The 13,500-nt window shown below is 45.5% G+C and overlaps 1 pseudogene; it reads right to left on the reverse strand.

Annotated features, from left to right (window-relative positions):
- LOC138014109 (uncharacterized) overlaps positions 1-462 on the reverse strand; it is a 4,521-nt pseudogene extending 4,059 nt beyond the window's left edge.
- Between the last annotated feature and the right edge of the window lie 13,038 nt (positions 463-13,500).

Raw genomic sequence — 13,500 nt, forward strand, 5'->3', positions numbered from 1 at the left:
TAAGATTATATTGATAACTATAGAGAAGCGCATCGTCGAGAGCCTTCGATAGCACTTCGACCTGGTGAGGATTGGCGTGTATGGCGCTGTTAAAGCTGTCCCAAAAAATTTGCCATTGTGTAACTTATCATCTAAATTTCGGTAACACTAGTTTAGGTAATTTCGCTTTAGGTTGATAAGCCACTGAATTGGCGTTCATGCTAAAGTTAGTATGTGATGGAGAACCCACACCTGAATTTCCTGATGATTGCATGTTTTCAGCGTGAGAAGTTGAAGCGACGTTAAAAGAATGAAATCCATAATGAGCTGCGCTCTGCGGCAACTGGAGTTGAACATTATTTTCAGAAGCCAAAGTTGAAGTTCCACTTGATCCAGAAGGCGTAATCGATTGTTGAGAACCAGGGGCGTAGTATCGTTGATATTCGTTGTTGGGACGGTCGAAAGTCCGGCATTGTTATCCATTGAACCAGTCGCTTCATTGATGACTTGCAATCGATCAATTACCCGCAAATTGATTTCGTACGATTCTTCTGTTTCGGTTTCGACCTCTTCCACAGCGCAATTCTCTATTATTTCTTCGTGGAGTGTTTTAACCAAATTTAACTTCTCGTTTAGGGAAGTAGCAATAGCCATCAGGCGTTTTTTGTCAGTCGGTTCAGCCTTGAGAAGACCATCCACTTCATTCATTAGTTTCGTCATAACAGCCCTATTTCCACCTGGTTTGGTGTGAGTACGCGATAGTTTTTCGGCCATTTCGTATCTGTGTCTCAGGGTATCACTGCCCCACGTTGGGAGCCACTTTGTCGTAGAAGTAAATCACGTAGTATTCGTATGATTCAACTTGATTTATTGCGTTAATTGCACATAGCGTACTAGACCCGACTCGAGAATAATAAATACTGCAACTATCTTCTCCTAGTTTGATCAAAAATAAGACACAAACAGCAGTGATAAACATATTGAACTTTCTCATTTTGATAATGACTTGACGTTTCGTATGTGCTCTACATACATTTTCAAAAGTAACCGTTGAAATTTAAAACAGCTATTTATATATAACAAATCGGATGAGGGGACTGGAACCTAGATTAAGCAAATACTTAACAGTAAAATATATAATAATAATAATAATTATAATAATAATAATAAAAACAGAAAAGATTAATAAAGCATCAGCTTTTCACTTCCGACGTTGACGTTGAAAGCTGGCTCAAGTTCTTGAATAAAGAAGGTTTCTTTTATTTTACAATGATAGTCAGTTTTGCCCTTCGCTAAAATATCAAAATAATCCCACTTGATGTTATGTCCAGTGGCCTTAACGTGGTCAGCAATGGCTGAAGTATTGTCATTTTTAGCTAGGGCCTTAAAATGTTCGGTTTTTCTATCGTGAAGCCGCCGTTTAGTTTTACCGACGTAAAAACCATTACAATCCCAACAATTTATCACAACTGTTATCCCAACAATTTATCACTGCTGTTTGTGTCTTATTTTTGATCAAACTACGATGGCCCAAGAACAAAAGTATCTTCTCCTATTACATATAATCATGTGCTCATAGTGTCAATCAAATTCAATCAAACGTCAAATTGAATGTACTGTCCTGATGTACGTATCCAACAAAACGAATATATAAAGCAAACCGTAAAGTTACGCGACACAGGGAATATTTGACGAATTTGAGGGAGAGTCATGATTGTAACGCCCAGGCAACCAGAAAGGTACCAAAGGCAGGTTGAAACTTACCTCGTTTAATTGATTTCTCTCTTAGCCACCTTGATTGAAAGAGGAAGCCTCGTCACACCGCTGTGCTTTACATGAAAAACACCATTTTGTTCAGACTTTGATCTCCAAATCGCGCCAATCGAAGCGACAACAAATACTGCGAAAGCTCTCAGTGATAGAAATGTTGTTGAACTAATAACCTTTCTTTCAATCTTTTTTTAACTGTGTTTCCAAAGCGTTGATCTTCAATTATAAATAGCGCACAACACGCCTCGCAAAACAAAATGGCGCCACGCTGTGTTCGATCTGCATTCGCTCGCGCACGCGCAGACAGATTGCCCAGGCGAATATAGTAAAAAATCATGTCCGTTTTTCTGGCTTAAAGCCAGGTGCTTGCCACCTTTGTAAGACTATCCTAAGTGCATTCACAATGTCAGTCAACATAGGATTCTCGGGTACATTTGCTCGTATGGGCAGTTTTGTTGCCGCTGACTGAAACAGTGTACAAAATCTTTGCTAGAAAATTATTGACATTCTTTCGCCAGATGGAAATGGTGTAGTGTCGTCTAATTTTATGAAGAGTTTGATTATTTTAATCTTGAGATGAAATTTCATAAGCTATAAGATGATCCCAGGTGTAGCTTATCTTACTGGGAGGATCACATAAGTAGTAAATAGTAATAAACGTATTAAAATGTTTAGGTACAGTTTACTGGGTAACTCAACTAAAACATGACCGTTTCTGTGGTGTTCACAAAGAATGATTTTGAATTGAAATATTTAAGACATTTTTTGTCTTAAATTGAATTCATTTTGCTTGTTGTCCCATGTATGTATACGTGGTAGCAAGCAAAGATGTTAAATTCAGCTAAGTCAAAAGATGATGTTTGTTTGCATTGAGAGGCAGATTTTGACCCACTTCGTTGGTTTCTGTTTAAGCTGTCCCATGCTTGTTGCCGCAAGTGTAACTGACCACAATAAACAAATGCAATCATTGGAGCTCTTTATTTTGAAGTGGCTTTGAAAGGTACAGTAAGATGATTGTTGTCCAGCTGAGGTAAAAATGGCAAGGCCTTCTCATGACTTTCTGGGTTCTTCGAATTCCCTCACAAAATTTGCCTTCTTTACTCAATTGCAGAGTGGTCTGATTGTATTAAAGACGATACCATTGAGTTTATTCCTTAAAACCCAAACCACAAACTACGGCTGAGTTAGCCAATGTCTATATTTACTTGGTTTCGTTAGCTTCGCCCAGAGAATAATAACGAATGAAATTACAAACAAAACAAGATGCAGCCCAAAATATGCAAATATGCGCAAGATGACTGAAACAGCTTTCGCCGATTCAGGGTTACCATGGTCAAGGTAAACTCGGGAAAAACAGATTTTTTCAAGGTCAGGGAACAGTCAGGGAATTGTATATCAAGTCAGGGAAATTTTAAATTGTACCTGAAAGTCAGCGAAAAGTCAGGGAATTTCACTGGTAGTTGGCCTTTAGGTTAGGGAAGGAGATTTCTTGTTAGTAAAGGTAGTGTCATTTTCAAAAATACTGCAAAGGAAATTATTTCCATGGCTTCATTGCCGAAGGTTTTGTCTTGGATGGTCAGTGAAAATTGGTTTTTGGTCAGGGAAATGTCAGGGATTTTTTTTCTATCCCCATGAGTGGCAACTCTGCAATTAATGTGGACCCAGACACTTAACGTAACATAAAATCCAGGATAGTTGGCTGTTATAGCTGAGGAGTGGGTTGTGAGGCTGGGCTCTCACAACCTCTCGAAATGCTCCCAATGGCGTGCGACTCTAAGAGCCTCTGTCAACTAAGTCCAACTTCTGGCCTCCGTGCAGCAGAACTGGCACCACGGACAGGAGAAGGGGCGAAGGCAAAGGCGAAGCCACTGGCCCCTTAAAATCAGTTGCCCAGGGTAGATGGGGCTCTTAGCCTGTGGAGGCAGTCCATTTAGGGGAAGTTAAACCCTGATTTCAAACCTCCGCTGCCTTGCGGCTATACCTGACCTCAGGAAGGCTTCAGGAGTAGCCCTCGAGGACAAATCCGGAGTGGAGCCCCTAAGGCGGATGGCAGGTGCTCAGCACTTCCTTCCAGCAGCTTCTGCAGTGGAACTAGCCCCAAGTTGTATTGGTTCTTCCTTTCCCTTGGACCCAGCCAGTTACACCGAGACGATGTCGTATGGGCAGCCCAGTGTCTCCATATCTTCCTGCCTAGGCCTTAGTGCAAACTGGAGAGGGCACTCCAGCAGTGTCGCAAGACTCCGGCACAACAAGGGACGAGGCAGTTTACCGGTTCTAAGCTCCGACTGACTGGCGTAAGGAGCGCCAGGGGTCTCGCCCAACGGTGGGAGAAGCCCTCGCAGCTTCATTGGGTGGCTACCGCCCGCCTCAAGCTGGGCAGCCCCCAGCCAGTAAGGTGCCGCCCCGTCATTACTTGCCTGCTGTACTGGGTGCGTGGAGCTTAGGGGATCCTTCCGACAAGCGAGCAAGTACTTGCACCAAGCAGTCAAAAACAAAAGAACTACGAAGACTCCAGCTCTTCAAATTGCAGGCTGGAACATTCGCACCATGTGCCCTGGTCTCTCCGCTGACCTTCAGCTAATGGACGAATCCCACAAGACCGCCATCATCAACAAGGAGCTGGCATGACTCAACATCGACGTCGCCTGTCTCCAGGAAACCCAGCTGGCCGACAGTGGGTCACCTATGTAAAGAGACTACATGTACACCTTCTTCTGGCAAGGCCTGTGCCAGGACGAGCCGAGGCAATAAGGCGTAGGTTTTGCCGTAAGGAACTCGGTAGGGTCATTGAGAATTCTTGCCCTTCGCATGAAAACGTCGGCGGGCTTGTGAACATCATATCCGTCTACGCCCCGACTCTGACCTCCTCCCCAGAAGCCAAGGATCATTTCAATGAGGCTCTGCAGGAAACACTATCCGGAATCCCAAGTTCTGAGGGCATATATTTGCTAGGGGATTTCAGCGCTTGCGTTGGGACCGACTGGCAAGCATGGCCTACCTGCCTCGGCCACTTCGGCATCGGCAGGATGGATGAGAATGGGCAGAGGTTGCTCGAACTCTGCTGTCACCACGGCCTCTGCATTACCAACAGCTACTTTGAGTGTAAGGAGCTGCACAAATTGTCTTGGAGACATTCTTGGTCCCACCACTAGCACCAGCTAGATCTCGTCATCACTAGGAGAGCAGACCTCAGAAGTGTCCGCTATCACAACGCTGACTGTGACACAGACCACTCGCCTGTTGCTTGCAAGCTTAGGCTGAAGCCCAGAAAGATCCAGCACGGCAAGATCAAGAGTCGCCGCCGCATCAACACCTGTGGCACTTTCGACCCCGTTAAGGCTCAGTGCTTCGCTGACAGGCTCCAAGAGACATTTGCTGCACAACCAACAACCAGCAACCCAGATGCCAAATGGTCTCACCTCCATGATGCCTTTTACGACTCAGCCCTGGCTGCATTCGGCAAGAAAGAACGCAAGAATGCTGACTGGTTCGAGGCTTGCTGGGAAGAAATGCAGCCAGTCACGGAGGCCGAGAGGAAAGCGATGCTGGCTCACAAGCAGAACCATTCCCCAAGCACACGCAACGGCTGGATTTTGGCGCATAGGTTCGAGTAGAACCTATGCGCCAAAATCCAGCTAGCAGCGGACTGTGGCCATGCAAAGGGGATGTATGAGGGCATCAAAACTGCCACCTTCCCTACAAGCGTCAAAACAGCCCTGCTCAAATCAAAGACTGGCAAGGTCATCACTGATCAGAGCATGCAGCTGTAGTGTTGGGTGGAGCATTATCTCAAGCTCTACTCAACCAAGAACATCGTCACAGACATTGCCCTCAATGCCCTGCCGGTGTTGCCAATCATAGACGAGCTTGACAACACGCCAACTCTGGAAGAGCTCAGCGTAGCCATCAACGGTCTCGCCTGTGGCAAGGCACCAGGGAAGGACGGTATACCACCGGACGTTTTTAAGCATGGGAAGCAAACCATCCTGCAACAGCTTCATGAGCTCCTCTGCCTGTGCTGGGAGCAAGGTCACATCCCCCAAGACATGGGAGATGCCAACATAGTCACTCTGTACAAGAACAAGGGTAACCGTAGTGATTGCAACAACTATCGCGGCATCTCTCTTCTGAGCATCGTTGGCAAAGTCTTCGCTCGGGTCACCTTGACCCGCCTGCAGAGCCTTGCTTCGCAAGTCTACCCCAAGTCACAGTGTGGCTTCAGAGCCGGGAGGTCCACAGTGGACATGATCTTCTCCCTCCGTCAGCTGAAGGAGAAGTGTCGAAAGCAGCAGCCATTGTTCCTCGCCTTCGTGGACCTCACCAAAGCTATTGACTTGGTGAGCAGAAGCGGGCTCTTCAAGATCCTCTAGAAGATTGGCTGCCCTCCAAAGCTCCTGGCGATCATCTCCTCCTTTCACCAGGACATGCAGAGTACGGTCTGCTTCAATGGGGACACCTCCAATGCCTTCCCAGTCAGCAGTGGAGTAAAGCAGGGTTGTGTCCTTGCTCCAACCTTGTTCGGGATTTTCTTCTCTATGCTGCTCCAGTATGCCTTTGTAGACTGTACAGAAGGTGTCTACGTCTGGACGAGGTCAGACGGCAAGCTCTTCAACATCGCCGGACTCCGTGCCAAAACCAAAGCTTACGTGGTGCTCGTACAGGAGCTGCTGTTTGCAGATGACGCTGCTTTAACATCCCACAGAGAGGAGGGCCTCTAACATCTCGTAGACAAGCTGTCCCACGCCTGCAAGGAGTTTGGGCTAATGATCATCCTGGCGTAAGGTGCTGAGTCCCCCTCAGTCATCACCATCGACAACACCAAGCTGGAGGTTGTGGACACCTTCACCTACTTGGGCTCCACCGTGTCAAGCACGACTTCGCTCGATGCTGAGACCAGCTTCAGGATCGCCAAAGCAGCTGCTGTCATGCCCAAACTCAACAAGCGAGTGTGAGGCAATGACCTGTTGAGCGAAAGGACCAAGATATGCGTCTACCAAGCTTGTGTCCAGTCGACTATCTTTTATGGCAGTGAGTCATGGACGACTTATGCCAGACAAGAGTGGCGACTCAACCAATTCCACCTCCGCTGCCTTCGGCACCTGCTGCACATCAGGTGGCAGGCCAGAGTCACCAACACCGAGGTCCTGGAGCGCGCTGGCTCACTGAGTATGCCATCACTGCTCATTCAGTGATGCCTTCAATGGCTCGGCCATGCACATCGCATGGAGCCTGACTGCCTGCCAAGAGAAATCCTTCATGGAGAACTGCGGGAGGGCGTCCGTCGCGTGGGTCGACCGCCTCTGAGCTACATGGAGGTCATCAAGCAAGACTTGCGATCTGCACTAATCGACACCAGTGAACGGGAGGACATCGCCAAGCACCGAGATACACGGCGGCAAAGTGTCAAAGGGGGGGTTTCAAAGGCGGAAGCGAAGGCTAGAGTCCAGGCTACATGCAAGAGAGTGGCGAGGAAAGAACGCGCGGTCTCTGCGCGCGATTCCACAAGGCACGTCTGTGCCACCTGCAACAGAGACTGCCACTCCAGGATTGGGCTACACAGTCATACAAGATCCTGCCCAAATCCCCAGTGCTAACCATCGACTCTTTGAAACGAGGATGCCACTACTAATGTAAAAAGCAAACATCCAATTAAACAGTACGAGATATCAGACTGAAGGCTGCAGGCAGCATTACATTTGATGCATATCGCACGCCAAGCATGTGGGTCATCAGGGTTATAGTGGTCCTTTAAGGCATAAAAATAATATTTAGTCTGTTAGTAGAGTGGATGATTAATGGCTGTAAATCCAACATAACATGATTGTGCTCCCTCCTTTTGTTTCTCGAAAACATTAAATTATTTCTCCTTTTAATTAACATACACTGCAAGTGGAGACTAGTTTGACTTCATTTTTCCTTATCAGATTTTTTTTATTTTAGAATGCCTCAAATGATCCTTACAGTTTTGGCGAGTTTAAACCAAGGCAGCTGCAGAGTAATGCTCTTTTTGCTATGAATAATCGCAATGTTTACGACAATGAGAGATTTAATCTTCCTTTTGCCGCCTGTACAGGTCTGTTTTTCTCCTTTACTTCTCTTACTTTCTCTTTTTTTCTTTCTGTTTTCCCTCTGTGCCTTCTTTTCTCCCTTCCTCTCTTCCTGCCACACTTTTCCTTCCTTGTTCTTCAATTCTTCCACTGTCTGCTTGCTGGCTTTTTCTGTTGTGTCTTTTGATCTCTACCCCTCTCCTACTCACCCATTCTTTCTCTTCCATTCTCTTTTCTCTACTCTTGATTTAGCTTTTACTGGTGCCACAATACATGCATATTTGATGTGGCCTTGATCTTTGATTCTGTAAAGAATGGAATAAAATGCTCAAGTTTGCATTCTGCTTTTTAGAAACTGATCACACATTTTGTTATAGTCAGGATTGAACTGCAGTGACATTCTACTTCAAAGCCAGGTTCTGCTAACACCGAACTTTGTAGTCAAAACAAAGCTTTTAAGTAATCATGTACTTGTAATTGCCTTCTGTGGTAAGTTCTAATATATAGATTTAGCCAAGCCTAAAAGCGGAGCTCCCTGGTTATTTATTCTTACTGCCTGTAGGGTTAGTGAAAATAAAAGGTTTAGAATTGTCCGCGTTTTGGTGTTTCCGGTTGCTGCTTAATTAAATCGTTTTCTTTGCATTCTTCTATAAAAAAATGCGTTGCCTAACTAGTGAATTCCACGGTAAATTTCACGCTAAAAACCGATATCGCATGAATCACGAAGCGATGAGTACGATATCGGTTTTTCGAGTGAAATTTACTTTGGAATTCACCAGTTTGGCAATGAATTTTTCTTCAACGACATGAGTTTTAAAGGAAAACAAGCACACCCTCAGCGAGCGAATAGGAAAGGAAAAAAACCTTTTTAGAGTCAGCTGTCAATGGCCAGCGAGTAGGAAACACGCTAAAATTAGAAAGCATCAAAAAACTTTGTCAAAGTCAAAAAAGAGTTTTACTAATGTACTTTATTCCACTTTATCTCTGAAAACGAGATCATTCACATTTTTATGTATTTCATTGAAACACGCCACGCTACGTGTTTATAACATAAGGGCAAAATTTTCTTGTCACTGTCGAGGCACAACGAAAAAAACTGGGGCAAACGATTAAAAAAGCAGTTGTTCGCTCGCATTTTAGAGCAAAACAAACAAACAAATCAATTTATTCTTTATGTCCAAAAGAGTACAGATAATTGTTATTTAATTCCAGTTGAGAATAAAAATTCGAGTTTCATTCCTGAACAAAGGAAAAACCGATTAAACCACTTTTGAAAAATACGCATCCACTTTAAATAACGCATCCGTTATTTATTCACTTTAGTGCCCAAGGAAAGAATTTGTGGAGTAACTTCTTCCACCAAGTATGAGCTATTACTGGTATTCTGTTTTGTCGTTGTCGTTCTCTTTCTCTCTTCTTTCGTTTCTGTTCTAGTCATAGGTCCTCCAGGCATCATGCAACCTTATCAGAGCTTCTAAACTATGCCAAAAATTGCTATACAGAGAAAAAAGCAGCTCTAAGCAAATTAAAAAAAAACACTCAGCTTTAACTTCATATCCCTCCGATGCTTGACTTGAATAATTGCGTAGCCACCAGTGTGTACCACAGCTATCATGATATGTCAAACTGGATTAAAACCAGCGAAAAATGCAGAAAGAAAACATTTTCCAAATCGTTTTCCACCAGAACACGAAAAGTGTTGACTGTGTAAGAACCATAGTTACCGTAGTATGGCTGCGTCGAGCCACAGAAAGCACGTAATAAATGAAGCCTCGTTTATGTTTAGGTGTTGACCTTGGTACCTGGCGCGCGGTCAACTTCAAAAAAACAGTTGACCCCCGTGAGCTCTAAGCTTGAGCCCGCGACGTGGTCACGTGATAATGCTCAGCGGATACCTTGTCTTGATACGGTAGGTACGTTATGTATGGGGAATCATTAGGTATGTATAGGTATGTATAGCTCTCTATAGCCTTGTTTAGTTGTGTATAGGTATCTTAGCTGTGTATGATTACGATGTATACGTGTAGGACATAAAGGGTATGTAATGACATAATATGTATTGGGTACATAATAATTCCCATCAAGAGGTAGGTACTTTATATATGATACCCTATAATGTACCGTTCCTTAAGTCCTTTTGCCGTCCTTTAGCGTCCTTACTCATCCCTAGCCGTCCTTTAGCGTCCTTACACATCCCTAGCCGTCCTTTAGCGTCCTTACTCATCCCTAGCCGTCCTTTAGCGTCCTTACTCATCCCTAGCCGTCCTTTAGCGTCCTTACACATCCCTAGCCGTCCTTTAGCGTCCTTACTCATCCCTAGCCGTCCTTTAGCGTCCTTACACATCCCTAGCCGTCCTTTAGCGTCCTTACTCATCCCTAGCCGTCCTTTAGCGTCCTTACTCATCCCTAGCCGTCCTTTAGCGTCCTTACACATCCCTAGCCGTCCTTTAGCGTCCTTACTCATCCCTAGCCGTCCTTTAGCGTCCTTAAACATCCCTAGCCGTCCTTTAGCGTCCTTACACATTCCTAGCCGTCCTTTAGCGTCCTTACACATCCCTAGCCGTCCTTTAGCGTCCTTACTCATCCCTAGCCGTCCTTTAGTGTCCTTACTCATCCCTAGCCGTCCTTTAGCGTCCTTACTCATCCCTAGCCGTCCTTTAGCGTCCTTACTCATCCCTAGCCGTCCTTTAGCGTCCTTACACATCCCTAGCCGTCCTTTAGCGTCCTTACTCATCCCTAGCCGTCCTTTAGTGTCCTTACTCATCCCTAGCCGTCCTTTAGCGTCCTTACTCATCCCTAGCCGTCCTTTAGTGCACTCAAACATCCCTACCCGTCCTTTAGCGTCCTTACTCATCCCTACCCGTCCTTTAGCGTCCTTACACATCCCTAGCCGTCCTTACTCATCCCTAGCCGTCCTTTAGCGTCCTTACTCATACCTAGCCGTCCTTTAGCGTCCTTACTCATCCCTAGTCGTCCTTTAGCGTCCTTACACATCCCTAACCGTCCTCTAGCGTCCTTACTCATCCCTAGCGGTCCTTTAGCGTCCTTACTCATCCCTAGCCGTCCTTTAGCGTCCTTACTCTTCCCTACCGGTCCTTTAGCGTCCTTAAGCATCCCTAGCCGTCCTTTAGCGTCCTTACTCATCCCTAGCCGTCCTTTAGTGTCCTTACTCATCCCTAGCCGTCCTTTAGCGTCCTTACTCATCCCTAGCCGTCCTTTAGCGTCCTTACACATCCCTAGCCGTCCTTTAGCGTCCTTACTCATCCCTAGCCATCCTTTAGCGTCCTTACTCATCCCTAGCCGTCCTTTAGCGTCCTTACACATCCCTAGCCGTTCTTACTCATCCCTAGCCGTCCTTTAGCGTCCTTACTCATTCCTAGCCGTCCTTTAGCGTCCTTACTCATCCCTACCGGTCCTTTAGCGTCCTTTCTCATCCCTAGCCGTCCTTTAGCGTCCTTACTCATCCCTAGCCGTCCTTTAGTGTCCTTACTCATCCCTAGCCGTCCTTTAGCGTCCTTACTCATCCCTAGCCGTCCTTTAGCGTCCTTCCCCATCCCTAGCCATCCTTTAGCGTCCTTTAGCATCCCTAGCCATCCTTTAGCGTCCTTACACATCCCTAGCCGTCCTTTAGCGTCCTTACACATCCCTAGCCGTCCTTTAGCGTCCTTACACATCCCTAGCCATCCTTTAGCGTCCTTACACATCCCTAGCTGTCCTTTAGCGTCCTTACACATCCCTAGCCGTCCTTTAGCGTCCCTTGCCATCCTTTAGCGTCCTTACATCCCTAGCCGTCCTTTAGCGTCCTTAAACATCCCTAGCCATCCTTTAGCGTCCTTACACATCCCTAGCCGCCCTTTAGCGTCCCTAGCCATCCTTTAGCGTCCTTACAAATCCCTAGCCATCCTTTAGCGTCCTTAAACATCGCTACCCATCCTTTAGCGTCCTTACACATCCCTAGCCGCCCTTTAGCATCCCTAGCCATCCTTTAGCGTCCTTACACATCCCTAGCCATCCTTTAGCATCCTTACACATCCCTAGCCGTCCTTTAGCGTCCTTACACATCCCTAGCAGGCCTTTAGCGTCCTTTAGCATCCCTAGCCGTCCTTAAGCGTCCTTTAGCATCCCTAGCCATCCTTTAGCGTCCTTACACATCCCTAGCCGTCCTTTAGCGTCCTTACACATCCCTAGCCGTCCTTTAGCGTCCTTACACATCCCTAGCCATCCTTTAGCGTCCTTACACATCCCTAGCCGTCCTTTAGCGTCCTTACACATCCCTCGCCATCCTTTAGCGATTTTAGACATCCCTAGCCGTCTTTTAGCGTCCTTACACATCCCTAACCGTTCAGTAGCGTTCTTTCACATCCTTAGTCGTTCTTTAGCGTCCATTAGCGGCCTTTGACATCCTTAGCCGTCCTTTAGCGTCCTTACTCATCCTTAGCCGTCCTTTAGCGTCGTTGTACATCCCTAACCGTCAACAGGTCAAGTGCCTACATATTTATGCTCCAGATCAACTGTTTTGTTACATTTTGCCGTCGAACTGTTGATGAAATCTTGTATGTGTAACACCCGTTGCAACATGTAGACTGGGATTGGTTCTTTTTTTACTTCTTCAACGGAATTCGCTTTAGCAAACACCGTTTGTGTCCTTGGCTGGAGTTCTATTTCCGTGGCGAGAACACGGTGGTGTCGACAGCGAACCTGCAATCGTCATATGAGATTGAATTATAGGTGTTTGATTCTGTAATGTCTCTAATCCGATTGGCACGACCGGAATTGTTCTTTCATTAAGCAATCTTTTCAGTCTTCGTTTACAATTCCATGCGTACAACGCACATGCCATCACCGCCACGGCCAGCTCAGGTCCAGTTTTTGATACTCCGCACAGTAGAGATCAATTGATGTTCCTTCTTTAGTCTTTCGTTTATTTCAGTCCCACAGCCAACTGGTGTATCGGAAAGACAACCCTTTCTTATGCGCTTGCGCAAGTTTTCAATTTGATCGAGAGTTTCCTTTTTTAGTTTTCCTCTCCAAACAAATACAAGGCATTCAAGATTAGACTCAATCTCGTCCGGACATGCTGTATTCTTGGTTCTTTCGCAACCCAAGTCTCCTTCTTGTCGGAAAATAAGGGAAAATTCATTTGCAAACTGATTACAATAAGATTCTAAAAGAGAAGTTGTCTTTGTAAACCTCCAAGTCAAAACTTCTCCGATTTCATTTACGCCTATAAAGACGTTTTGAAACTGGCCTACAAATTTGCCGTCCTCGCGGATAACGCCAACGTGTTTACTTGTTTTAAATGTACGGTCAAATGATAATACTTTTTCCGTAAGCTTCATCATGTTATTTTCACACAGTTCTTTATTACGTTCAAACTGCATAAGAAAGAAATCCATCAGTTTATTGTTGCTAGGATAAGAAATAAAGGGACTGTTACTTAGGACATCTACAGTCTCCTCTGTTACGTCTCGATTATTTCTCAGGTACTCTCTGTAGTTCATGGATGCAATGCCTTCAGATAATTCCATAAAGTTCTGACCTTGATAGATGCCAGTTATCAGATAATCCTAAAGACGAAGCGTAAAACCACACCTCTGCTGCATGATAATAGGAAATTCTTTAGCTAGCTTTAGGGATGTGTAACGACGCTAATGGACGGTTAAGGATGGGTAAGGATGCTAAAGGACGGCTAGGGATGTGTAAG

This window comes from Montipora capricornis, chromosome 8 (assembly GCF_036669925.1).
Source record: "Montipora capricornis isolate CH-2021 chromosome 8, ASM3666992v2, whole genome shotgun sequence".
Taxonomy (NCBI): Eukaryota; Metazoa; Cnidaria; class Anthozoa; order Scleractinia; family Acroporidae; genus Montipora; species Montipora capricornis.